The sequence below is a fragment of the Apis laboriosa genome, unplaced genomic scaffold (assembly GCF_014066325.1).
Source record: "Apis laboriosa isolate Shangri-la unplaced genomic scaffold, ASM1406632v1 scaffold40_cov151, whole genome shotgun sequence".
In the NCBI taxonomy this organism is placed as follows: domain Eukaryota; kingdom Metazoa; phylum Arthropoda; class Insecta; order Hymenoptera; family Apidae; genus Apis; species Apis laboriosa.
Window position 1 is genome coordinate 3,281,157 of NW_025223180.1, and position 27,192 is coordinate 3,308,348.

At 46.2% G+C, this 27,192-nt stretch overlaps 1 protein-coding gene across 19 annotated transcripts in view; it reads left to right on the plus strand.

Annotated features, from left to right (window-relative positions):
• The window catches only part of LOC122715898 (bromodomain adjacent to zinc finger domain protein 2B-like), a 142,528-nt gene that overhangs the window by 30,257 nt on the left and 85,079 nt on the right, over positions 1–27,192 (plus strand). For 15 of the 19 annotated variants that reach the window (XM_043938446.1, XM_043938445.1, XM_043938458.1 and 12 more), the window contains one exon: positions 6,729–6,789. The gene's annotated coding sequence lies outside the window, so the exon portion shown is untranslated. Of the gene's footprint in view, positions 1–6,525; positions 6,552–6,728; positions 6,790–14,744; positions 15,357–16,071; positions 16,112–19,877; positions 19,964–27,192 lie in introns of those variants that run through there. The other 4 variants (XM_043938449.1, XM_043938451.1, XM_043938455.1 and 1 more) reach the window with 4 other exon arrangements.

A 27,192-nucleotide genomic window follows, 5' to 3' on the forward strand; every position in this document is an offset into this window, starting at 1 on the left:
ATCGAACAGGTTCCCGAACGAGGTATAATATAAGTTCCTATTTCGTTTTCTCCGCGTCACGTTTCTTCGAACTTGTATACAGCGTGGGGACGATTGTTTAACTCGCACTACCGACGTTGCGTTAATTTATGACAGATCTATGGCATTTCGCAGCGTCGTCGCCATCGGATCGGCACCATTCTATCAAGTCGCGCAAACCTTCGTGACACGATAATAAACGGCGACTGTCGGCTCGTTTATATCGTGTCATGGTCAAAGCTTGCGAGGGTCAAAGACACGGCTCGTCAGACTCGGCGAATTGCCACTGTAAGGCATTACGTGGGACACGTACACGGTTGTGAGGACGCAAAAGAGCCGTCACGCTTCTCGAAGCGACACGTTGACGCGATTTGGAGGGCGTGGTGCGCGAGATAAACGAAAATTTCCTTCGTCCGTACTCGCCGTATGGGAGCAACCGACGACAAAATATCGAGAAATAAATATATATTATATACCCCGACTCGACTTCTAATTTCGTACGTAGCCATCGATCGATTTTACCCATCCCTTCCTATTTTGGAAACCTGACGGAGCGTAACCGTGTATGGTTATCCCGTTCCTCCTCCGAGTATAAACGATAAATCAAGCGACGAGTCAGCAAAAAGTCTCGTCGTTTAAACGCACCGCGCCCCGTTGTAATTCGAGGGAATTACGGACGGCAGGTTGCGCTCATTACGGATTAATAATTTATTTCGGGACCGTCTGTCTCATATTGGAAAGCAATTGTCGCGGGTAAAACAAAGCGCGAGCGGCTTCTCCCTCCCTCCTCCCCCCTTCCTTTTTTACTCCCCCGTTTGTGCATCGCGAACGCGGCGCAATTATTCGAGTGTTTTACTCCCGTGTATAATCGCGTCCCGCGGGCGCGCCTACCTCGCGAATTAAAACTATCCCCGGACGATGATAACGCTCCTCCATCCTCCCCTTCCACGCACCTGACCCTTGAACAACCCCTTCTGCGAAACACAATATCCGTAATGTTGCGTATTTTCATTTTTCAACTCCCGTGAAAATTTCAACGAAATTTAACGGTCCAGCAATCGATCGACCCGTCTTATACGTCTTATTATATAAAGAATAGTCGAATGAAAGCGCTCGATTGATATGAAATTTTTTTAAACCAAATTTCGATACCATTGCACCCGATTTTTTTCGAAAATCATACACACGAATATTCGCGTGAAACTGAGGTATTATGGCTCGAAATGATGGCGTGTATCGTTGCGTAATTAACAGCTGTCGTAGGCGCGTGATAAAGGGTTGGCGCGGGGGTCGAAACTGTGCCAGGATGTGGTTAAACCTTTAAATTGGGGTTTCTTCGTAGGCGACCTTTTTGAGATAGATAGATATATATATATATATATATACCCGGAGAACTGGTGGCGGTATACCGCGATAAAAATAAATTACGCGATATTTCTTTTCCGCCGTTCGTCCGCGGGGACATAATATATCGCGAGCGCCGGGGGTGGATTTCTCGGGTTACAAATTCTTTATCGCAGCGACATTGTTGCGCTGTTGTTTTATTTCGATTCCAGCGGAGCAAATCAATGGACAAACAGGATTAAAAACCAACGACGGTGTCCCATCGTACGTACGTACGTACGTACGTACGGAAGGATGGAAACGAGATTTTTCTAATTTTCCATCAATCAATCCCGTAATACGACGAAATAAAACGTAATTAGAATTACAAAACGAATATCGAAACGTAGGAAGAAGAAACGCGCCGCTTCGTATTTTACTTCGATCGATCGCCAATTCGCCGATATTCGAACGATCAGAGTTTCCATTAAAATTCAGAGGTTATATCGAAATCGAGACCTCGTGGAAATGATGTCCGGGTTATTACGCGAACGCGGCGGAAACGGTTACGGCGAAAAAGCGTAACGGAGTTCGAAAGCAGTGTCGAAAGACGGGTTTTGCGCGAAAAATGCTCGATGCTTTCCACGGAAATTACGCGTGAAGAGTATTTGCCAGGATATATATATATATTCGCGAGAACGATCAAAGGTTTCGGAGGGGAGGGGAGGGGATTGCTCTCTGCGTAACAGGATCGAAAATCGGTGGTGTTCGATCGTTTCTGCCCGTTTCTCCACTTTTTCATTTCACTCGATACGTCGTTTCGCGCCCATTACTTTATCGCGGCCCCCCATTATCATATATTTGTAGGTCGGGGCGAAACAAACGGATGGACGATGCCGATTAAGCGCCCGTGAAACTGATCTACGCGGCGTGTTTGCGCACGCGCGCACAAAACCTGATTGCTCTAACGAGCGAACAACAAGCGATTTGACCGATATTATATACGCGGCTATCTCTGCGTGTGGCGTGCCTGTGCGCACCACAACTTTGATTACACATGTAACCCCGTTGTATTCATTCATAAGTTTCATATTCATCGTGAGAGAAACCATGTTAACGCGCGTGTATTGCGAATAACGATCGATTTGTAACCCACCGAGGTTTATTGGATCATCAACTTGGTCTGTGATGTATGTTTTTTTTTTTTCTTCCACTCTTTTTCTCTTTTTTGGGAGGGGGGAGGGGAATGATTTATCGATATAGTTTTCGCGTCGATGGGGGAAGCGATCGGAACAGAACGGTTTATACGCGAGTTTCAAGGTATCGAAGATACATCGAAGATATATATATATATATAGCAATGCGAATAATTCGACGGAAATCATGAGAAAAACGCGCTATCGCGTCTCCTTCTGCCGGTTCTCGCTTCCGTTTTCCTATGGTCGCCTTATCGCCCCTGTTTATTTATGGAAATCATCGTTTCCATCGACGCATGTATACGTAAGAAGAAGGAATTCTCTCCATCTTTCTCTCGTGATTTTGCAGTTATTCATGGTCAGGATTAATTATCATAATCCTGTCGCGTTTCCCACGACAAACACTTCTCGCGTTGACTTAACGGACCAGAGTGTATAAATTCGAAAGACTTCCTGGATCTCGTTACTACTTTTCTCATTTACCTTATCGCGATTTCCACTCGCGATAGGGAGAGCGATCCTTCCTTTCTCGAGTTTCTTTCCAACTTATTAAACGATCCTTCGATCCTCTTCTTCAGGGATTCGATGATAATTCGCTTCTCGAATATCTCGCGTGTTCCCCTTTCGCGCGAATGTCAATTACCGATCACCGAACGTGTTAACGACGGTATCGATATCCACCTCGTAACTCGACGGATCATTAATTCTCGCCTTTTCTTCCATATATATATATATATATATATAAAAGTCGAGCATTTATTTATTATAGCATCGACGTTATTTTCTCGAAAACTCTTTCACCGCGCTCGAGCACATCTCCATCCCTTCCTCGCGACGTCTCGTACGTCCCGTCATTTTCTCGTATTATTAATTATCGAGGCTCCTTTTATCGAGTGCATCGAAACTTTTGGCGCTCCTCGTGAGAGCGGATGGGAGAGGCGGGGAGAAGAAAGAGGAAGGGATAGGAGGAGGAGGAGAGGCTTTCAGGCCCGTTCTTCCGGTGCAACAACCCGGAATGCTTTCAGATCTCGTCCGCAAACGACGTCCGTCTTGAACGTGTCGGTACGTTACGGCCCATATCTCGTTCCCCTTAAGCCCCGGTCGCGCGTTCCATCCCCCGATATACCAATTCCAGCCAGCGCTTTACGATGGAACGCGAACTCGCCTCTGCCGAGCCTTTCTCGTGTCTCATACACGCCGGGACACACCACGGAACGGAGGAGGCCGGCGGTGGAGGATCGGTCGCGAGAAGGACGCGAAAGCGACCAGGCGAGTGGGACGGAGACGGAGAAGGAGCGGCTCGCGGCGGAGAGAGAGAGATGGGTGGAGGGTGGGAACGAGAGAGGCGACGAGGCCGGGGAAACGTGGAGCGGAGGAACCGGGCCGTGGAACGTGCACGCGAGAAAGAGAGCTACCCTGACACACATCTACGCGGTTCCACACGTACACGCTCGCGCGCACACGGACGCAGAACGAGAACCGATGCGGCTGTCGCGAGGAAGAAGAGCGGAGACGGGGACAGGGAAGGCGGCTGGTTGGAGTGTCAGGAACGAACCCAGAGGGGGATAGAGGGAGAGGAGCACGAACGAGCTCGGCGACGGACGGTGCGAACGTAGAAAAGAGAAAGACGGAGGGAGAGAGACAGAGAGAGTGAGAGAGAGAGAGTGAGGGAGAAAGAGCGCGCGCGCGGCGGACGAGAAGGATGGCAGAGGGAAGGACGAACGCGGAGCGAATCGAGAGAACGAGCGTAAGCGAGAGAGGATCGAGAGACCGCGTATATAGTACGTGTACCGCGAACGAAGAAGAAAGAGGGAATGAGAGCGCGGCAGAGGCGCGGAAGGGCACGAGCGAGAAAGAAGTATCTAGCGTAGCGCGGCGAGGAACGAGGGACACGGGCAGATAGAACTCGAAGAGTAGTAGCGCGTGCTCACAAACTCAGCCAGCGCCTCTCGCAGAGCGTGTGTCTCCCCGCCCTCCTCCGCCCCTCTGCCTCCGATGCCGGTGCTACGCTCCTTTCCTATGCTCTACTACGCGTTCGTCGTCGTCGTCGTCGTCGTCGTCGTCGTCGTCGTCGTCGTCGTCTCTTGGCCCCGCCGCGTCCGTCTAACCAACCTCATCCCTTGCTTCCACCTCCTCTTCTCTTTGCCTCCGCTTCTGCCGCGCTCTATCTCGGTCCGCTACGCTTCTCTCCCGGTCCACCCACCGACCCACGAAACCGCTCGTTCCCAACTCACCCCACGTATACCGCCGGCTCTCTGTCCCTATTACTCGCCTCTGCACCATTCTCTCTTTTTCTTGCCCCCATGCTTTCTTTTTTCCTCCGTCAACCTTTTCTCTCTACCTACTACGGTTATGCTCTTCTTATTTATGCGCCGCCTTCTTTCTCCGCTCTCTCCAGTACGGAGAGTAGCAGCGAGATAGGAGAAAGAAAGGGGAAAGAAGTTCTTTTCTCGCGTTTTTCTACTGACTTCGCTTCGTTTCGTTTCGTTTCGTTTCGTTCTTTCGATCTCTCGGCTTTCGTCCCCCCTTCGAGCTGTCCCCCTTCAGCCTGCTACGACCTCTCTGCGTCGTATCACGTTCGGCGGGTGCAGGCAGCATAGGCGGCCAGAGCAAGCCGACACGACAGCCAGCTCTCCGCGATTATCTTTTGTCCGATCGTATACACATACATACACACCACGCATATACATGCGCGTGTGCACGTCGCTACACCACCGATCCGTGTGTTTGTTTGCGCGCGGGATGAAAACGCGAGCGCGAACAACAGAGACGCACGCGATGGATACACGTAGTAGTATCGGTTCAGTCTCTCTCCTCTATGCGTCTGTCTGTCTTCTTCCACTGTGTCGTATACTCGTATACTCGTCGTTCGTATTCCTCGTTCTCGTTGTCATTGTCGTCGTTGCTTCGCCTCGTGTGTTCGTCGCTCTTCCCGTGTATGCGTGTATTCGCGAGTCTCGCCGCGCGCCGCCAGCGTAGCGCCGCGACGGCTAGAACGACGAGCTTTATATTATCGTCGCTCCCGGCGATGCCGCGCGTAACACGGGAACCAGTAGCGGTAGCGGTCTGCTCTCCTCGTTAGAGCGACGGAGAAGGATATCGAATGGTGGAGGGCGAAGGGTGGGGGAGGGGAGGGAAGAGAAAGAGACGCAATGGGAAACAGAGAGAAAGAGAGAGAAGGAAGGAACGCGGCGAGTCTGGAATTTTGCGCAGCTCTGCGGGTCTCGATGGCCGGGAATATGGGTATTATCGGTGGGATGCTTTTTGAAACTGTGGCTCGTTTGCTTCTCTTTCTCCTCTCACTCCGCCTCTACCTACTACCACCTCCACCTGTGCCTCGTCCTCCTCCTCCTTCTCCTCCTCCTCCTCGTCCTCCAACTCCTCCTCCACCGTTGCTCCGCTCTTCTAGAAGGTTGTAATTATTTGCGCGCCTGTATGTGTGTGTAGGCGCGTTACGCGGTCGCGTAGCTCGATACAAAAGTAACGCTGTCGGGCATGCGGCAAATCGACGGTTCGCCGACTCGGGATCGGTTCCGTGCTCGTACATCTGCGCGTGTATGTACGGTATATACACTGTGCCCGGTAAACGAGATTTATGCCCGAACGAATCTTCATACCGCGTTATACGTGCGCTACGCGGATGGCTTTTGGCTGAGCCACGTCTGCGCATGCGCTCGCGTACACGCGTGGACCCCGTCGGTAATTACAGGGAATATCGCTTTGGTGTTTCAAGCGCGCTCTAAACCGAGACAACGCTAACCGAACGGTACTTTACGAAGACCTTAAAACCACGGGACATACCGAGAACTATAAATAAGGCGAGGCGCGCTTACACACGCGTGCCTGCGTGCCCAATGCGCGCGTCTTTATAGATAGTATACTCTTACAGAGAAGCGAGCGCTAATTGTGGAAATTACACTCTTGTTCGAAGGTTTCCGAGTACTTTTCAAACCGAGTTCCGTCCGAGTAGGATGGAGCCGGCTATACCTGCACGGACGCGATCATCGAATGGAAGTACGGTTTTGAACACGTTCAGGCTGAGAACACACTGACAAGCAGATTTAGCGAAGAGTAACGCGCGTTTGCTCTCGTTCTCCTCGCTTTTGCCAGTCTGTTCCACTCGCTACGCTATGATTTACTATCGCGCCGTTACTCGGTGCACACTCAGCACACGTTTCTATTTGATTCCAGGAGTTGGAGCGACCGAAGGGAGTCTTTAAGAGGTTCCTGCGCGATGTCGACGTCATCCAGGGTGAGTTTATTCGAAATTTCGTTCGTATATTTATCGTGTATCTCGAGTGCTGCGAGAAAATGGGTCGTAATTGTGTAATTTCGCGATGAAATACAGGATCCAATTATCCGAATAAACATCAAGGTTCGAGAGATTAGGCCATAACCGTAGCTATTTTACATTTTAATCGAAAATTTCAATCTTATAACCGGTCTGTTAATCGTACGTCGATTCGTATTACGAAAGCTTAGCTTGCCGATTAAAGCAGTTTCCAAGCCTACTCCAGAGAACGCTGAAAATTTGACTATCCTTATGTTAACGACCTCTGCGAGACGATCGGATTAAGTTTATCAGATGTTTCTCGATGGATACTTAACACGTTAACCACGGTGAACTTCGCGATAACGGTTTTCCATGCTTCGTTTGTTGCGTGTAAATCACCCGTTCCGTGGCCACGTATAATTTGTACGTTATGTGCTCGACACTCGGGCAACCCTTTCTATGACTACTGTTTCATCGTTCGTCTCTCGCAAACGCGTAAGTGTACGAGCGCGCGCGCGCGCACACGTATGCGTGTACGCATGTATGCGCGAGTGCGAGTAACGAGAACTCCCCTTCTTTAACAGCGCAACCTCGTTATCTGTGCGAGAAAGCTCGATTATGTCGTTTCACGCACCAATGATCGTTTTGGATTTCGGATCGATGCGCGTCGAGGGATGGGAGCGTAGACCTGGTTCGAATTAATGTTAGGATATTTTGTCGGCAATTAACGAAAGTGGAAACTTCCCTTCCCCGTTCGACGACGACACGATTCTCCAATTTCGTCAACGTTTCTCGCGGACGTTAGTTTCTTGATAACAAAGTTGGAAAGTATTTTAGAAGATTCCTTTTATCAAGCGTCGCTTATAAATCGATAACAGCGTCGTATCGTTTATTTTTTTTAACTTTATTTTTCCTAACTGTATGGATCTTTCGAAAGTCGACTAAAAAAAAAAACGTGAGAAAAATTTTAATCGAATTTATCAATTAATTCCATCGACGCGTCTCTCTTTCCAGATAAATGGTTAAAAATCTAGAAATGAAGAGAAAAGGAAAAATGGAGAGAGAAACTGGAATACCCTATTCGCACGATATTACGTTCAGCGGGCACGTCGAATTCCCGCGAGTCGAATAATTTGTTAGCGGATGACGTCAACGGACAGTTCTGTTTCTTAGGCGGCACACACGTACGCGACGTACGGACACGCGTGCACCGTGATTGCTGTCCGCGCATGCTGCACCTTGCGCATGGAAATGTAGAAACAGCCCAACGTGCTCGCGAACTCGTCGCTTGGAATGAGTCAACCCGCCGCGTTTCTTCAACGACTCCGGATTCCTCGTCTCGCTGATCGAACCGTTCCACCTACGCTTTCTCCCTCCCCTCCACTTTCCATTTTTCTCCCCCTATCTTCCTCCTTACATTCGCGTAAGCCCACTCGGACGGTTCCCCCTTTTTCTCGAACGTTTACTCGAGGCCTAGAAGAACTCCTCGACGCATAAACCACGCGATCACGTTCCCTATATACGTAGTATCCATCTTCCCACGTCCGTCATCCGTGGCTTTTCTTTTTATCGGGGAATAAGCGGCCGGAATGGAGAAAAAAAAAGTTAGGTTTTCGCGGCGATCCTCACGTCCCTTCCCACCGAATTTACGACGCAGATAACTCGGGCTAAGTACGATCTCAACCGACTGGAGGGGCGTAAAATATTTTATGGTTACAGTAAATTTTATCGGTTTATATCTCTGCTCTCCGTTAGTCTCGTACTAATGCACGACGATCCTCTCCCTCCCGATGCGATTAGCCAACTATTTCGACCAACGATTCGCCCTTGTTTCCGCGATTCCTAAATCGTGGTTGCGATTAAATTTTCAACGTTCGATCGATCCTGGATTGTATCCCTTCGCGCGACGATTATTTAATGAAGAGAGAGAGAAAAAAAAAAGAAAACAGAGGCGAGAGAAAAATAATTTCTCGTTCAACGAGAGTTCTTCCTATCTTTCCCTCCCTAACTCTCGCCATTTTCTCGTTTTATTCCGCTTCGTATCCCAAATGCAAATCCCATTACTTTTTGCCCTTTGTTTCTCCGCGAATCGCGTCCTCTCTTATGTTGGCCCCGCGATTTTAAAATTCGCGCTTCGTACGTGTCACCGTCCACCACGACGCGACCCGAATCGATAACTCGGTCGTCTTTACGTGTATATGTGTATATATATATATATATATATATACTCTCCAGAGAAAAAGAGCCGAAAATCGTGACTCATGCTCCGCTCTTCGACCTTGAATCGATTGGTATCACGATATTCCAAGTATCGTCCAACGAATTTATCGCAACATGTTCGCTTTGCGAAAAAGGTTTGCGATTTCCTCGATTTTTTTTCGTCCTTTGAACTCTTCCCATTGTTTCTCTTCTCATCACGATAACGCAGATTTGGAATTTACGCGGACTCGGAAAAACGTTATCCACAGTTTGCATAAATTATCGTGTAATTGCCAATTAATTGTTAATCGAATGGGAATATATAGGACGAATATGTGGAAAAGATCAAGTTCGAAGTTTCATTCAATTTGGCGTGGCTCGTTAAGAGTATTTATTAGTTCTCGAGTTCTACCGCGATAAATCTAAAGGAGGAGGATTATATACGTATATATATACATTAGAAGGCTTCTCGAATTAGGCGAGTGTAGTTTTCAATCGAAGCTTCTTCTCCTATTAATCCTTACCTTAAAGTAGTTGTATAAATATCACTTCGTTAATCGAAGTAACTTCTTCCTTTTTTTTTTTTCTAACTTTAATAATAGAACAGGAAGGAAATGAAGAGAATAGAGGAAGAACGAAGATCGTTTCACACTAGATACTCGCGGTAGGAGGATGTTTCACCGATAAGAATTCTACGTCATATACGTATACCGTGCAATAAACTGAAAAAGAAAAAAAGAAGGAAAATATCAGCACGACGCGAGGAGAAATTATTTTTCGAAATAAAACTGTCATCATCCCTTCCCCTTTTCAGAATCTTCAAAAGACTTCAAAAACGTGCAAAACCGACAAGTATCACACTCGCGCTCGCAATTTTCCATTACTTGAACGAGATTCGTCAACTCAGTGGGTCAGCCTCCTAGCTCTCTGGGAAATTCTCCACGGTGTACACCTACCCCGGGACGAAACAACGAAACGAACACGCGGCCGCCTGGCGGAGTTAATCTAAGCGCGGCGGTGTCACCAAAGGGTTAATTGGGAAGGAGCAGCGAGCCGCGAATACTATACGCGGGGCTACCTTAAAAGCGAGAGACGAGTCGCGAGGCGACGGTCGGGCGTTGCGGGGCGAGGCGGCGAGGGACGGGAGAAAGAGGGAGACAGACTAGAGCGGAGCGGGAGAAAGGGAGATGGGGTGGGGGAAAGGAGGAAAGGGAAGGGAAGAGAAGGGAGGGAGAGGCGAGGTATACAGGGTGTTCGGACGGAGCAGGTAGAAAATTTAAAGAGATTGAGGAGACAAAAAGGAAACCTTAATATGAGATAAAACATTTCTCGAGAAACTTATTTCTTAACGCTTATTCGCCTCCAACGGTCGGTTACGGCGAATGTTTGTATTTAAAATTTTGGTGTTTTTCGTTCTTTTGCATGCAAAACGATTACCTAAAATATACGAACTCGCAAAGAACGATAAAAATTTGGATAAAACGTTCAAAATAAAAATAGGAATACGAATGAAATGGCGAATAATTCTGGCCGGTTCGATTAACTTCGATAAACAATTTAATTTTGCTCATTTTCGCCCACTTTCGGCTTATCGCGAAAATTAATTTCGATGAAACTTTTTTTTGCCAAACTTTCCCGATTCTGTTCCAATTTCCAACAAACGGTTTAAATTTTCCTTCTTTCTTTCTTCCCACTTGATCCGGAACACCGTGTATAAAGCAGGAAAAGAGAGAGAGAGAGAGAGAGGAATGGTTGCGGACGCATGAAACGGCGTTAGCTGCGCACGCCACCGTCTCCGCCGGAAATTATGCCAGCACTCGGTTTCTACGTTCGGTGTAAACGAACCGAGGTAACGGCGGCCGGCCACCGTCGACCATGCCAGTGCGGAACACGCCCCCAGGAACTGCGTTTCTCGTGGGCGACGGCCTGAAATATCGAGCGCCTTGCCCACGTATACACACGCGAAAACGATGGAACCCGACCGACCAACTGTCCGGGGAGAAAGAGAGAAACCGGCCGTGGTTTGCCCGCCACGAAAACGAGAAGGAAGCGGCAATCGGGACAGGTTCGACGCGAACGATGGATCCGAAAGGGAGAAATTTATAGAGTAGGGGGGAGAGGGAAGGGGGCTTTCTAGGGATAATTTTCCATCCTCCTGACCCCTCTTCTTCGGTTGGGGAAAATCTCTCTCTCTTCTCTCTCTCTCTCTCTCTCTCTCTCTCTCTCTCTCTCTCTTCATCCCGATTTAAAGAGAGAGAAAACTGCGTTTCGACGAATTTGCGTCGATGATGCTCGCATGAACGAACATTTTTTGATATTTTCATTAGGAATTATACGTATTGAAAATAGCACAAGTGATCGATATAACGAACGATATCCACGTAATCCACGGATGCGAATGAATAGTGTGTACGTTAAGGATAAAACGATCGTATCTGCGCGCAAGACGTTTAATTATTTAAATGTTTAATCGTTAGATCGATGATTTAAAACGATTCCATTTCCTTTTAATCAACCTCGGTGTCTCTTCATTAACCGATCGATAGATTAGTCAAAATTACACGTCGCGTAATGGACAAAAGAGTAGGGAAAAAATAAAAGGAGAGAAAAAAAAAAACGTGTAATAGAACGGTAGCTGGACGTTGTAAAATCGAGGGAGGGGGAGGGGGTTATTATCGTTCACCCTGCTAAGGTTCATCGAGATCCAAAATCGCTAAGTTTTTTAAACGCCGCGATCACGTACATAGCGCGCGTTACATAGTCACGTTACGACGAGGTGGTACGTTCTGGGATCAAGGGTTGTGAAGGGTGGACGTGATAGGGTGGGAGAAAATTAGATGGTGGCGGGAAAGAGGGAGGGAAAAACAACGGTTGAGAAGTTTCCAGGGATAATTTTCCGCCTCCCTAGCCTGGCGGATACGCGAGGGGAAAATCCAGATTCGAGCACATGCACGCGCGAGTTTTTATAGCTTCGTAGCGTGAAAACGTTGCTTCGAAATGAGCGTCGGTGGGCGCATCTATTACGAAGAAAAAGGAAGGATATTAAGGCTCGATTCGATAAATATTATTTAATTTCTGCACGCTTTCCATTGTTTTTCAATTTTATAGAATACGATAATAATCTTTTGCATCGCGGTATTTATTTAATTTAACGTACGTATCGATTTCGTATTCGACCGACCCGAAAGAATTAACATCTTTCTCTCTCTCTCTCTCTCTCTCTCTCTCTTGTTTCCGTTCCTCGCGGAATTTTTCAATTTAATTTCAATTGGCGCGACGAAGAACGGGGGAAGGGGAGGGGGGCGGCGATAAAAAGCGCGCGAATTTCAAAACATCACCGCGTAAATATCCCCGTTATCGTTAACGTTCGAAAACTGGATGAAACATCGATTTTCGAAGCGCGTTGAAAGTGGGTACCGGTACGATAATTTCGGATACGCGCGATTGTTTACTTAGCGCGGCGCGTTCCGATTCTTTCTCGTTTATTTTCAAACCTGTTCGCGGCCCATCGATAAGCGAAAATTACAGTAACGCACCAGGCGGACGCGAGTTACGAGTGCCTTTTAATTGCGCGCCTGTTCACGATAAATCCGTTTTTATTTCGTTCGTTTCCACGGTAATACGAAACAAGCTACGCTCTTTTCTCGTCATTTTTGTCTCTGATCGTGTACTATAAATATAGCATGATTCTATTGTTGATTTTATGGAGACTTGAAATCCAGACGATATATAATAACATATATATTCTCGTATACGGTAAGCATGATTCATCGTAAAAAAGTCGATAATTTATAATGAAAATTGCCGTATTCGTAATCATTATCAACAAACGTTATCGACAAAATGTAGAGACAATGGTATTTTTTTTGAGTCCGTTGCGGAGAGAGAGAACCATCGTCTGAATATTCGTCGCGCGATATCGTTCGCGGTTAAGAGCGGTTCGCGTTAAATAGTCGGCTTAAATTTTGATTTTCAACTTTTTACGGGCGGAATTACGGGTAACCGGGCGCGGGAAATTAAACCGCCGATTCACCTCTTATATTTCGAGCAAGTTTCACGCATTAACATACAGTTAGCCCGGAGCTCGCGTGGTCGTGCATTTTTGCACCGTTTTTCACGTTTCTGGTTACACGGGCCACGATTTTCTCAAATGTTTCGCTTGTCGGATGAATATTCATTCGCGGATATATATATATATATACGTTTCTTTTTTAGTATTGCTTTAAAAACGTTTTATCGCGTTTGTGTGTATAAAGAGAAGAGAGAGCATGAGAGAGAGCGTGAGAGAGAGAAAGGGAATAACTGTATTCTCAATTCGAGATCAATTCGTTTATTTTCAAGGTATGTAATAAAGTAGCGGATACAAATATTTTAACGTGCAACGATCGTTTACAGAGGAAATAAAGCTTATTTATATGATTATCTTCTTGAGAATAACTTTCTACATCATAATTTTATTAGATCGATCCACGTGTAATATCGTAATCCTGTTTCTCTGAGAGTTCATATTATCGAATTATTTGTAGAAAAAAGTAATAGAGAGACGTGGCAAATAATTGTAGGAAAATGAGGAAAATATAACCACTGAATTAACCTTTTAATTACAGGCGCCACTCAGCTTGGTAAAGCATTTTCAGAATCGAGACATAACAAATTATATTTTCTAGACACTTTGTATCACGAATTTGTTAAATAACGAATAATTAAAAACGTACTTAACGTTAAGTACTGTTTACCTCACTTATAAAAAAAAAAGAAAAAAACTTATCCATAAGAGAACGTCAATCATAATTCACTGCAAAGCGTTATGGTTGAACATTTACAGGCGTTAACGAGCAATTAAGAGGAATTATCAACATCATCGTTTATTATAATTAACATCTTCGACCCTAGGATTTCGTTGATTTTAAATCGAGTCGATCCTTTTCTGCGTTCACGAGCAACGATCGTCACCGGCCACGTCCTTTCCCTCTCTCCCTTCTCCCCTCTCTCCTCTTCCCTCTCCCCTCTTCCCCGAGATATTTCTCCAGCGTGGAGAGGAGCAGCCTTAAGCGGTAATTCGGCGACGCGGAATGCAAAAGTGGAGTCAGGGGTTTGGGGGCGAGGAAGAATCGGTCGGAGAAGGAAACGCGATAAAAGAAGAAGAAAAGACGAAGAGAGAGTGAAAAAGAAGAAAAAAGGCAGGAAAGGTGTTCGCGTCGAACGAAGATCCTCTCTTGGTCGAAGGGAACGAAGAGAGAGAACGCTATGAGGACCGCGACGCACGATCGCCACTGACCAAAAGAGAAAGAATGAGAGAGAGAGAGAGAGAGAGAGAGAGAGAGAAAGAAAGAAAGAGAGAGAGAGACGAATAAGAGGAGAAGACGATTCTTTTGAGCCTCGGCCAAGTTTTGTGGCCTGTTGGCCGCCTCGTGGAATCCAGTCGCAACCGATTTCTCGTCTCTGCGCCTTTTAACCGTACTACGTGTCGCGTTCATGTGTGTGTGTGTACACTGCCTGCGAGTGAGTGCAACCGAGAGGAAGTGCGGTGTTGTGTGCGCGACCAATGTGTGCGAGATAGACGAAGATGACGCGATGATCGCGCCGCTGTGTATCTCCGAGAGCGAGAAGGAAAAGGAGGAGAAGAAGAAGAAGAAGAAGGAGAAGGAATGAGAGATCGGTGACGGAAAGAGAGAAAAGGAGTGCGAGAAAGAGAGGGAGAGTGGAGAGGATGCAAGGTGCAGGGAGACGAAGAGAGAGGGCGGAGGAGGGAACGAGAAACCGTACACGTTTATTACACGCTGTCCCTTGGATCGCGCTACAGCCGCTGGCAAGACGTTCCATTAACGTCGCTCGGTACCTACGCAATTATTATACTTCCTTGTACAGCGCGTTTAATCGCGAGCGCCACGGTTTTCTTAATCCTCCGTTGCCTGTCCTCTCCCCTCCTTTTCCACCTACCTCGAGTGGGTTGTATCGCGGCTCCATCGATACTATTCTTGTTACACGTGCGATAATATAGTAGTGGTAGTAGTGTGGTGGTGGTGATGGTGGTGGTGGTCGTCGTCGTCGTGTCGTAGTTCCGTGCTGCCGAGTTCTTCTTCTCTCTCGGAGAAGGGAAGAAACGAAGAAAAGTGGTGTCGTTAGAACGATCGGAACCGCGATCACGGTCAGGTGTGTTCTCCCTCCGTTCTTTCTCCGCTCGTGCACGATTGTGTTGATGTGTTGTTACGAAGTGGTGGTGCACAGTGTCGGTGTTACGGTGTTGTCGTCGTCGTCACGGCGACGCGTGTAAAACGAACCGTTGCCAGAAAACGCGCGCGCGTGCGTGTTCACGCGCGCTTTTCTCATCGACTGTTCCGTTGTTGGTACGTATTCACTACTGGGGATGTGGTATACGTGAGATATACGGTTGTTATATACGGTGAGCCGAGCGGATGCGCTTTGAGCGTGCACGATGTCTGTTGGCACGGGAGAGGCTGGATGACAATAATCGCGTTATACGTATTGTTTCGTTAATTGATCGGATACGTTGTTTTCGCGCCGGCTGTCGCTTTGACGCTGGTAAACTCGCTCGATGCTCGATAATCGTCAAGTTTCTCGAGGTTATCCCGACTATCCAACTATAAAATATAATTCGATCGGACGAAGATACGGTCGAAAGATTCACCCGAGAATCCTCGCGTTCCTATCCAACGTATATCCGATTCGAATCTTTAACGAATCGTTACTTTCGTTTAGCGGTTGGAATTGCGACGCGCGACCAATTAGCGTAACCGCGTGGCGCGATGAGAGACAAAGCAGCGGCGTACATATTTTTGGATCGGTTACGATTTCGATCGCGGCGCGTTTCTCAGATATATACGCGGTAGTGCAAAGGCAGCGCAGGCTACCTTTACATTTTTAGCGTCGGTTGGCAAGGATCGAGCCGGGGGGAGAAGATTCATGCCGTCGAAAACAACTTTTAATACGGCTTTCGATCGGCGACTGCAATTCGAATTTAAATTGGCGCAGTCGAGTGTGCGCGACTAGCGCCGCCGCCACCGCTCGTTACGAAACTTCGTTACCGCCGAGTATTTTCAACCCCGAAGATCTCGATGGCCCCGGGGCGAATCCATTAAAGGTAAAAGCTTCTCGTTTACATCTGCCGTTCCTCGCCGTTTCAGACGCTTTCTCTTTTCTTCTTTCCCGCTCTCTTTCCACGCCTCGTCTTTCCCATCCCATGGCCCCTTCTTCTTTCCTCCTTTCGCTCTCTTTTTCCACGCGCCACCTTACGATTCCTTCGAAACGTCAGCTGGTTAGCGCGGCGTTCGTTTCACGCTATTATCCGGTCAACCGGTGTCTCTTCTCTCGCTCTTATCGTACCTCGTAACCGCGCTCGTCGGAGATCGTACGCTTTTCGATATAGCACGCCGGCCTCTCCTTCGCTAAGTGGCCGCCATTTCTTCGAACGCGAAGCGGACTCATCCACGCGTAAACAAACGTCACGTCGAATTTTCTCGCAACGTAAATTTTCGGTTGGATCGATATCGATAGTTTTATTTACACAGCTCACCATCGTGTTCATCATGACGAAAATGTTTGACATTGAGAAACAAAAGTCCAAGGATACTTTTTTTTCAGCGATAACATCGTTGTATATACATACGTAGTTTGAGTTAGCGCGTTATTCATATCTCCGCTTCATTGACCAACAAATAGCGGTCAATCAAACTTGCTAAACTCAAAGCATCCCTATCCAGAGAAACGCGTATAAATATTCCGAATTTCGAATAACTTGCCTTGTCTCGATTTAACGTAACTTCTCGATTTCTCGAGTTACGGTAAACCCCGGGGAAAATTACGCGATATCGTAACAACGTTCCACGAAACGATGCAATATTCGTAATCCCGTTCTATTCCCCCTTTCTTCTCCGAATCGACGAATCGTTTTCGATCACTCACATCGTCGCATCCACTCTAGAAACGATTATAATTTACGATTTACTTCGAAACTTTCCACGTCGCTTTCGACGAGATTATTTTCATTCCAGACACGGTGAACCCGAATATTCGATTGTTAACGTAAGCTTTAATCGGATCCTTTTTTACTGCTGGAATACAGAATCCCCCCTTCCCCTTTTTAAAAAGAAAGAAGAAAAAAAAAAAAACGCAATAATCTCGGTGAATTTTTGCCCATGGTGGCGCGTATTACGCTCCTTTTCCTCGAAACCACGTCGCCACGTTGGAGAGGCGGAAAACCGATGAATATTCGTTGAATAACGCACGGTGGGTGGAAATTCATTCAGGAAATCGGGGGGATATCTCGTATCTCGTAACAATGGGCCGCGAGGCGAGAAATCGGCGATCGTGGTGAAAAAAAAAAGAGGAAAGGAGAGAAAAAAAGAAAGAAAGAAAGAAAGGAAAGAGGGAAAAGAGCGGCGGAAAGAATGGCGGACAATGCGGAAATGCAAGATGGGGAGACGGGGGCTTAAGTGCAGCTGCAGTTTAGCTCCATACCGCTCTCGTAATCGCTTATACGTGGACGGATACGGGGAGAGAGACCCGACACGTCTTTACACATGCTCTCTCGCCGGTGACCTTTTCGCGGTGCCACGAAGAGAACCGATGACGCACGACGTCCAGAGCTGGTTATAACGTCGACGCGTGTTCGTATTTCTAGTTTACGCTGCATGCATTCAACGTTTGCAGCAACTATCCGCCAAGTATCCATCTTCTACCGAATAAATGATTAATGTAATTAATGCGATGTCACGAGAGAGTGAGTAATATTTTTCTCGATAACGATAAGATAATCGTCATTATCATGGTGTGTACGGTGAATACGAAATAATAATAATATCGGCGAAACGTTTAAATGTAATTGGAAAGTGGATTCGTCTCGGTGAAATTTCTTTCGACGATAATTTTCTTTCGTTTTCTAAATTTCTTCGAAAATCGGTGACGAGCGTGATTGACAAGATCGATAACACCCGTAACCGTTATCTTCGAGATAATTAACGAGCAGCAAGGGTTAAATGCATGGAAGATCAAAGACGAGTGGTAATAAATTAATTGCTACGTATGCACGATCCTTTGCGCCTAATATAATTCGACCGTAACCCAGAACAATTTGCCATACGTATCGTAGTAAGTAAACAATTTCAAGATTAGTCATAACGATTTAATCGGGCTATCCCATGACGAACCACGAGATTCTTTATCACATATATATATATATATATATCTTTTCCTTCCTCTACAATTTCCTTAAAATCACTCTAAAAAATTCGTTATCCAACATTATCGATCGCTCGCTCTGAACTTTGTCCTCCGTCCAACAACAATAAACAAGCATATCACATATTTTATCAGAAATCACGATGAGATTCCTCCTCATCATTCGTACGTGTATATACATCTTCCTCGAAACAATTTTTTCCTTTCCTGTTTTACGAGAAACAACTCGAATTTCCTCGCTTTAAACATCCATCAAATCAAAGATCGTACTATCATGGATTTCGTTTCGAAATTCTTCTCGTGCTTTGACGATACACGCGTATCGTGTGCAATCCTACGATAAATCCACACACAGACTATCGCTCGTGCCTTCTGCTCGCATCTCGGCACTCGAAACGAAATCGCTCGGTTATTCAAAATGATCGTTATGGACTCGACGGTAAAATACACACACACACACACACACACACACACACACACAAATTTTCTCTCTCTCTCTCTCTCTCTCTCGTTCCGACGATAACACGCGCGCACGATCGCGTGTAACGTCGTCGATCACGATGACGCAACACGAACGGCGTAACACCGATCGTTTCGACGATGCTAAGAACCTTTTAACGACGATTGCGAAACGCGGCTGGAAAGCGAAGTAATCGCGGTGGCGGATCGAAGGTGGCGGGTCGCAGTCGTAGCGGCGGAGGCGCGAATCCGTTTCTGAAATTTACTTGCGCGAACCGAACGCGACCGTTGGTCCCCATGGCCGCCTCCCCCCCCTCGTCGTTGTCCGCCTTGGCCGAACGATGGCGGAAACTCCGTCGCGCCGGGAAAGCCCCGTTTCGTGGCGTGGCGTGGCCGCGCTAACCGTGTAATCTTTCGAATATCTGCATTCCGCATTGGTGGAAAAGTTGGAACGGTATAATAATCGCGTAGCCGCTCTCTCGCGTGCACTCGGTATTTACCAGCGCCGAGCAGACCCCTCTTGCACAAGGGAGAGAGAGAGAGAGAGAGAGAGAGAGAGAGAGAGAGAGAAACGTTGTCTTGTTTCTCCATTCTTCCAATTGACGTGCAACATTTTCTTTAACCGCGACGACGACTTTAGGTTAGAGGGAACGAGAGAACGATAATAAAATGTTGGATGGAAAAAATTAGGAAGGATCGAAGAATTGAAGTTGATCGATCAAGGGAAGAGGAGGATATAACCGTTGTTTTTAAACATCTTAGCTTCAAGTGCACGCACTCGCCGCGAATTATTCGAAACCGTTTAACTTCGTAACTCGCGTAATTTTATCCTACCTTCCTTCTCTCTACCATAGCTGGAGCTACCTTAGCTTAGCGAGAGCCGTGCCCAGTCACGTGAAACACCCTGTATCCCGCAACTCCCACGAACTGGAAACTCTCTCCTAGGTATCAATCCCTATTCCTGAACGCGAATTCCTCGACAGTACATTCCTATCTGTACACGCTACCATTTCGCAATCGAATGCTCGATCGAAGAAGGAGGAGGAGGAGAAAGGAAGAAGAAGAAGGAAGATCCGTGCACGCGTACACTTCCGTTATCTCTTCCCCATTAGCGGCCGTACGTTGCTCGTATCGGACGTTAATCTTATCTCGATCGATTCTCATCGATCGCCCGGATCGAATGGATAGAAACGTGTGATCAGTGCGAAGGATCGGTCGCGAAGGAAGGAAGGAATCCAACTCGGCTCGTCTACGAGGTGACCACCTGTATAATAATATATAATATACAGGTTTCCAGGTGAGCCACGTTTCAAAACCAACGCCAACTTTCTAATACCCGATAACTTTCCCATCACCAACGAGCATCATCGTATCATCGACAACACTATGTATATATACCATACATATATACATATATATATATATATATATACACATCATCGACTCGTTGGATTCAGTCGACAGTCGGCCGCGACATTCGAGAGTTTCTAAGGATCGACATGCCCTGGATTAATCGGTGAATCCATGCGGGAAGTCCGTCAAACGTGGAACGCGGAGGGCTTGCGCGCATTTGTATGCAAATAAGGTGTTTCCATTATCGTTCCACGATTACACAGAGAAAGAAAGAAATAGAGAGAAAGAGAGAAATAGAGAGGGACGTGCAGCGTCGAGAAAGTACGCGGACAACGAGGGACTGTTGTTCGGCGAGAGGAGAGGGGAGAGCATGGTTTTTTACCGTGGAACGAAATACAAGCTCGAATTTAGCTCACATGCGCGGAGCTCGGGTTTTTCTTCGACGACGATTTTTTCCCCTCTCCCCGTGCCCCGAAGATCGTTCCAGCGAACAATCGTTACACTGGTCGAGATAACGAGCGTTGACGTCACTCCTGCTCGCTGACATCAGCTGTGCGCTAGCTGTGCGAACGCTGGCTACGTGACGTATCCGTCGATCGATTCGAAACGTAACGAATATCGTGGAAATATCCCAAGCTCTCCGTTTTTTTTTTTTTTTTCTTTCTTTCCTTAACCAATTACTCAATTCGGTCAATAGGTGGATACTTTTTAAAGGAAAAAGAAAGGAAAAAGAGTCGAATGGAATAGAATGCCGAGCCCACTTCGACGTAGAGAATATGTATATATGTATAAATTAATCGTATTGTGTATGTATATGATCGTTTTCTCATCGATAATATTCGATTCGAGGGTAAAATAAACGCGAATTCTAATTCTAAAACTCGGTAGAATTCCTGGTTGATTGTAATCCGCGATGGTTGCGCTCTCCTTTCTCCTTGTCCCTCCGTGTTCGAAAGTAGTGTTCGAGTAGTCGATCACGATCTCTGTCCATCGACCCTGAACTAGAACCGGGCTACGATCTGGCAAAGATTCCTCCAGGGATCTTTGTAACGTAGGAAAGAATAAGAAAAGAGAGGGGGGGGGAAAGGAGAAACGAATTTGAATATTCAACACCCGAATAATATTCTTCTCCCTGATTAAGAGAAATTAACTGTTCGCCATTCGGCACAAGTTTCGGAATTATATCTCGCGTGGAGCTCGTAAAACGTCGTCGAAGAATCTTAATAACTGGTATCCGTTTCGAGAAAAAAAGAAAAATAAATAAACGTTCTTTTTTTTTTTTTTTTTTACGAGCGACGAACAAAACGAGCAAGAAACGACAATTCGACGTCGTTCGAATACCTTCGAATCGGCATTCGAGATTCGTTTATTTAGAAATCTGATTTTTCTTTCAACCTCTTCGAAATATGATTCTTCTATAAACTTTGATAAGATAAGATCCGTATCTACAATTTTCTATAATTTCAGATGTTCGATTAATAGTAAGAGAAACGCATATATCTATATATATATATATATTTCAAATTTGTTTCGAGATCTTGGGTGTAACAAAAATGTTGATCGTTCTTTATTAATCTTTTTTCCCTTCAAGATTTCACGCGAGTACTTTTACGAGGGTTATTTGCCAGTTAAGCGTGTTTACAAGCCAAATAGTTGCCACGGCTTCGCCTTAACCGTTTACCATGCAAGCGCTTCAATGAACCATTCGCTGTATCGCACCTCGTTGCCACCTATTTAATTCCTGTTAAAGCCTCTTAAACCTTGCACGATGGCAAAAGCATCCATTTCTCTCATAGTGTATATATCTAATATATAGAACGTCATTAATCTCGATGTAAACGTTTAACGATTAACTGGATGGAACGATCACAAGCAGTCTTGGTTACGATCTATTTCACAATTCTTATGTAAAAGTCTTAACACGATGAGGTAACGACTTTACAAAAAAAAAGAAAATTTGTGCGATCTAGAAGATACATACGTGATTCTTGATATCACTGAGAAATGAATTTGATCAAAAGTCCTTGCCAAGTTTAACAACGAAATGTCGAACTTCACACAGTTATTGGAACTTACAATGAGATGCAGGAAAATTGTACCAATGGATAACAGAACGCTAAATTTTCAAAATAATTATATCTTTAACAGTTATAGAATAACATTAAATTAATATTAATATATACAGCTCGAGTTTAAGGTTTCAAAAGATTAATAGTGATGGAAAAATTATGTTTAATAAGTTAAGTTACGATTTAAATTATTTCTCTAACAAACAGATCCCTCTATCGACATTTCTCTTCATATCGACTTTTACATCGCTCTGGATAGAATCAACTCTCCATACCTTCTCGCGAGTAATTAACCCTTTCATTGCGCGATAGAGATCTCTCTTGAGAGAGAGAGAGAGAGAGAGCAGTCTACCTTGGTTAAATCGAAGACCGTTGTGGGAGAGTTGTGCGAATGCGAAGACGCGTGGTGGGGAGGGGAGGGGCGTAGGCAGAGAACCGTGGGCAAAGCTCGAGAAACGTCGCCGCGATGACTCGAACGCCGGTGATGGAAAGTCCGACTTAACCTCGATCGCAGCCAGATCCACGATATCCCTTCTGCCGGAGGAGAGATAAGGAAACCGCGATGCCGGCGATTCTTTGCCGCGCCTCTGCCTCTCCTCTCTCCGTTCCAGCACGCGGCTTCTTCGGTCTTGGGTAGGTTTGCTAGCCATAGAGGATCTCGCACGTAACGAGCGGAGCGCCAGAATGCTGGATGGAAAATGAAGTTGTCGAAGGCGACATTGTTTGTTTCTTGGATCGGGAAGAATCGAGGATTGGACAGATTTGTTAACTCGAAAGTTTTTTTTTTAAAACTCGAGCTATTATTTGGAAGAATAGAATGAAAAGTGAAAGTTTAGTTGGATTCGTTTAACAACGATTTTCCACCGTTTCGAATATTCGAAGAGAAATTAGAATTGCTTAGAAACTTGAACGAGTTCAGTAGGATCAAGTAGATTCGAATCGAGTAGTTTCAAATTACTTGGAATTATTTTTATACTTTCGAAAATTCATTCAGAGATTTGATTGAATGATGGATTTGCACAAAATTTTCCATCACCACTTTGGAAGTTCGGGGAAAGGCAAAGAAAAGAGGAACACGGTTTCGCGCGACACGTGGCTGTTCTTCGCAATACAGGATGAGACGGAAGCGGTATATGATGGAAGAAAAGGATAGGCCGCGCTCTCTCGTTGTCGAGCTCGTAGCAATGCTCCTAATTCGGTCGAACACGCTTCGTGCACGCCAGTGAATTTCCACTTACGACGTCTGAGTCACTCCACCTCTGACTTACCGTGCGAGCTATCGCGTGTGCCTCTCGATCGTTGCATCGTTTATCGTAACCTCTTCTTACCAAAAATTTTATCCATCCGCAACGATTAATTAATTTCTTTGGAGCGTCTTCGAAGAAATTTCTTGGAGGCAAACACGAATCGATAAACGAGGAATGCAGTCGTATACGATTTCGATCGTGTTTCATGCGTTCTAAATTCGTCGATAACTCTTACCTGTTTCTCTCTACGCTATGCGTTTCCGTGACTTTTACGGAGGACGTGTTCCCTCGACAAGGCGTATCGTAAGTAAAATTATTACAGCCGAGCAAAACCCGATAGCTGTGCCAAACAAGATTTATCGGGCGTGTGTATGCGTGGCTGATCTCTCCAAGCTATACGCGCGTTGATGGAAGCGTGGCTTCGAACGACCGGTTGTCCGTCACTCGTGCTTAAGATGCTTCCGATGAAAGCTGCGGGACAATGCTATTCTTGGATGAAAACTGTCATCCTCTCCGTACAGAGACCACTGCAACATGTCCGTCAAATCGCGGGAAACCTTTCGCCTATATCGTTGTACCGTTGACCCTTGGATCTGAAATCCACGCGAATCGTATTTTCTCCATTTAATAAAAAAAGATTTTCGACCCGTAGCTAGTTTCCAATCGATTTATTCGCTTCATTGTTAAGCGATTGAAGAAAGAAAAATAAGAAATTACAGCGTGTTTTCTATCGTAAAAAAAAAAAAAGAATTCTTCTTTCGCGCTTAATATTTATTTATTTAGTTAGTTAACACTTTAATCGTGAGATTCGCTGACAGATATTTCGAATTTGAGCGTGAAAATTCTTCGAAAATAAATTATAGGAAAAAAATCGGTAATCCTTAATCGTTCGATCTTACTTTTTTTTCGACACATTTAAGAAACAGTTTCAGTTCATCGAGCTACTGAATTCGAAGGAAGAAACGAAAGATAGATCTAGATTCTCGACTTCGACTGCGAAAACCGCGTCGCGAAGATGTTTGTCGATCGCGGCAGGTGCGATCCACCGATAAAACCGAAATTTATTCCTCGAACGGTTGTTTATGGATTAAAAGGGGAGGATAATACGAATTTACGCCGCGTCGTGGCACACGCAGCGTGAAATACACACGAATGGAAATACACGGGGAATAACAGGGATTTTTATAGCGTCGGTGTTGTATGTCGCTGCGGGAGAGAATGTATCGCGTAATTGCAAACGTACGAACATTTACGTTTGTTTAATTTGTTTATCCGACGCCGATGACAACAGGTGTACGCGTACAAATCGCGCAAGTGATTTATATATAAGTCGTACAAATAGCAAAACGCGTACGAAGAGTTAGCTGGAGGAGGGAGGGAGGCAGGAAGGGGAAGGAAGGAGGAGGAGGAGGAGGAAGCTGTATAGCTACACGCTCTGTACGTAAATTTACATTTATTTAATATCGAATATATATATATATATATATCTGCGGCGAATCTGCATATTAATATTTACCTTCGAAATCTGCGCTCACTCGACTGTTTTATTGCGAGCAGGCATTAATAAACGGGCACGGAGTGTTGAAGAATTTAGAGAAACCACCCTCCATCACCATCACCCCTTTCGGTAATGGAGATATCCGTGATTCGAAGTGGATCGATTGGGGAGGGGCGGGGGGGGGGAGGTTCGGTTGGTGGTATACGTTTTCATTGTCGCGCGTTTTCTGCAAAATATCGCGCGGTAAATATTTTGCTTTTCATGCCTTTATCTCCCTCTTCGTTTCTCCGTATCTCTATATACCGGTTCCATCGTTTTTTCCTCGCGTTGTTTTTCGTTGCTTGAAATTAAGCGAAACACCGGCGTGTATCCGCGTTCTTCCACTCGCTCGCTTGGATATCGCGCTCGATCGTGGGAAAAAAATCGGGGGAAAAATCGTGAAAAAGGGGGAGAGAGAGAGAGAGAGAGAGAGAGAGGTATGCCACCCTCCTCGAGCTTTGAGAGAGAGAACGATCCTCCTCGTCGTTGTTTCCCCTCTTGTCGCACCTCCCACGTGTTGAGTCACGCTTCATATAATTAAACGAGGCGAGAGAAAGAGAGGAGAGAAGAGGAAAAAATTAACGGAAAGACGAGAAGCAAGAGAAAGGAGGAGAAGAGAGAGAGAGAGAGAGAGAGGAAAAAAAGAGAAATAATTCTTTAAGTGTCCTACGTTTAAAAGAGTGGAAGCTATGATACTCGAAGGAGCACAAACGAGAATTATGCGGAAATTCCCTCGTCGTCCTCTCTCTTTCTCTCTCTCTCTCTCTCTCTCTCTCTCTCTCTCTCTCTCTCTCACGCGTTATTAACCGTTTCTTTCGGCTGTTGGTGGACGCGACGCAAGAAGATAAGACGCATCGAGCGATTCGGTTAGAAAAGGATCGGGCGGAAGTGACGGGTCTCGATTTTTCTTTTTTTTCCCATCGATGGGTTCTTTCCGCTATGCTCGTTTCGAGAAGACAGCGGTTACGACTCGGTTCGACGAGTCCGCGTTACGCCTCGTGATCACCTCTCGACGACAACTATGGCGACGACGACGAAAGACGACGAAAGACGACGAAGAGGAGAAGGACTACGGGTGGTAGTGAGAGGGAGAGAGGGAGAGAGAGAGAGAGAGAGGACGAGCCGTTGTGAATGGTGGCTTTCAGCCCCGGTAATCGATTCGCGGCCAGAAAAAGAATAGAAAAGAAAATGGGACCGGCGCTTTAATCGCCCTCTCCCATTTTCTTTGTACGCTCCCCTCTCCCTCGAGCACCGTCACCCTCTTCAACTTGAAATAATAACTCTTCGACCATGGAACCTCCACTTTCTCTCTCTCTCTCTCTCTCTTGCCTTCGATCGCCGAGGTGTCTCTCGGTCTTGTTGAATTAATACGCTTTATCGATGCTTCTTTCTCTCTCTCTCTCTCTCTCTCTGGTTTCGTTGGAACGCAGATTGAACGAGGATTACGAGGAATTTCTTTATTATACTCGTCGCGCGCGGAGGAAACCCACCGATTTTCCTTTGGAGGGAGAGAGTCGATAAAAATCTAACGTTAATTTTATAAGATAAACCAAAAATATGCAATTACGAGGGAGCACTAGAAACTCCGCTCTTACGTTTAACGCCGCATCCAAATATTCGAATCCTGTTACGTGGAAAACCTGGAACCATATGGCATTCCACGAGCATAAGCAATCCTCGCGCGCGCATACACACACACACACACGCGCGCGCGCGCGCGCGCGCATGCCACACAGAATGGAATAAATTACCTCGCTCAAAACTCGAAACTCGCTCTCCTCATTCACCGCACGTATTACTCAGCCTCTCCTCTCCTCTTCCATCCGAATCCCCCCACTTTTGAACCGTCCACTAGATATATACGGATGACTCGTTCCTGGAAGTTCAGCAACTTATCGATTCCCGCCGGCTAAGTACGTGGGCGACTCGGACTCGGTTGTTTCACCGCTTTCCGCGTATCAGCTACTCGATCCACGCTCTCTATAATACACCTCTACCTCTCCCTCCCTCCTCCTCCTCCTCCTCCTCCTCCCCTCCCACACGACGCGCGTACGCGCGCACACGGACACGTAGATATCTTCACGAGGCATTGTGCAACCGCGTAATTATTCAAAGGCATCGCGCGATCGAGTCGCATTCGCGATTTCGACGTCGGCCGACGTTCGCCGGGCAATTACGAGGGGACGATCGATTTCCACCTCCTCCTCCTTCTCCTCCTCCTCCTCCTCTGAATCGAGGAGATATCTCGACCAACCGAGAAAATCGTCCTGGAGTCCGATTTTAAAGGGGTATGACGTCAGTGATCCGGCGTGGGCTGTGA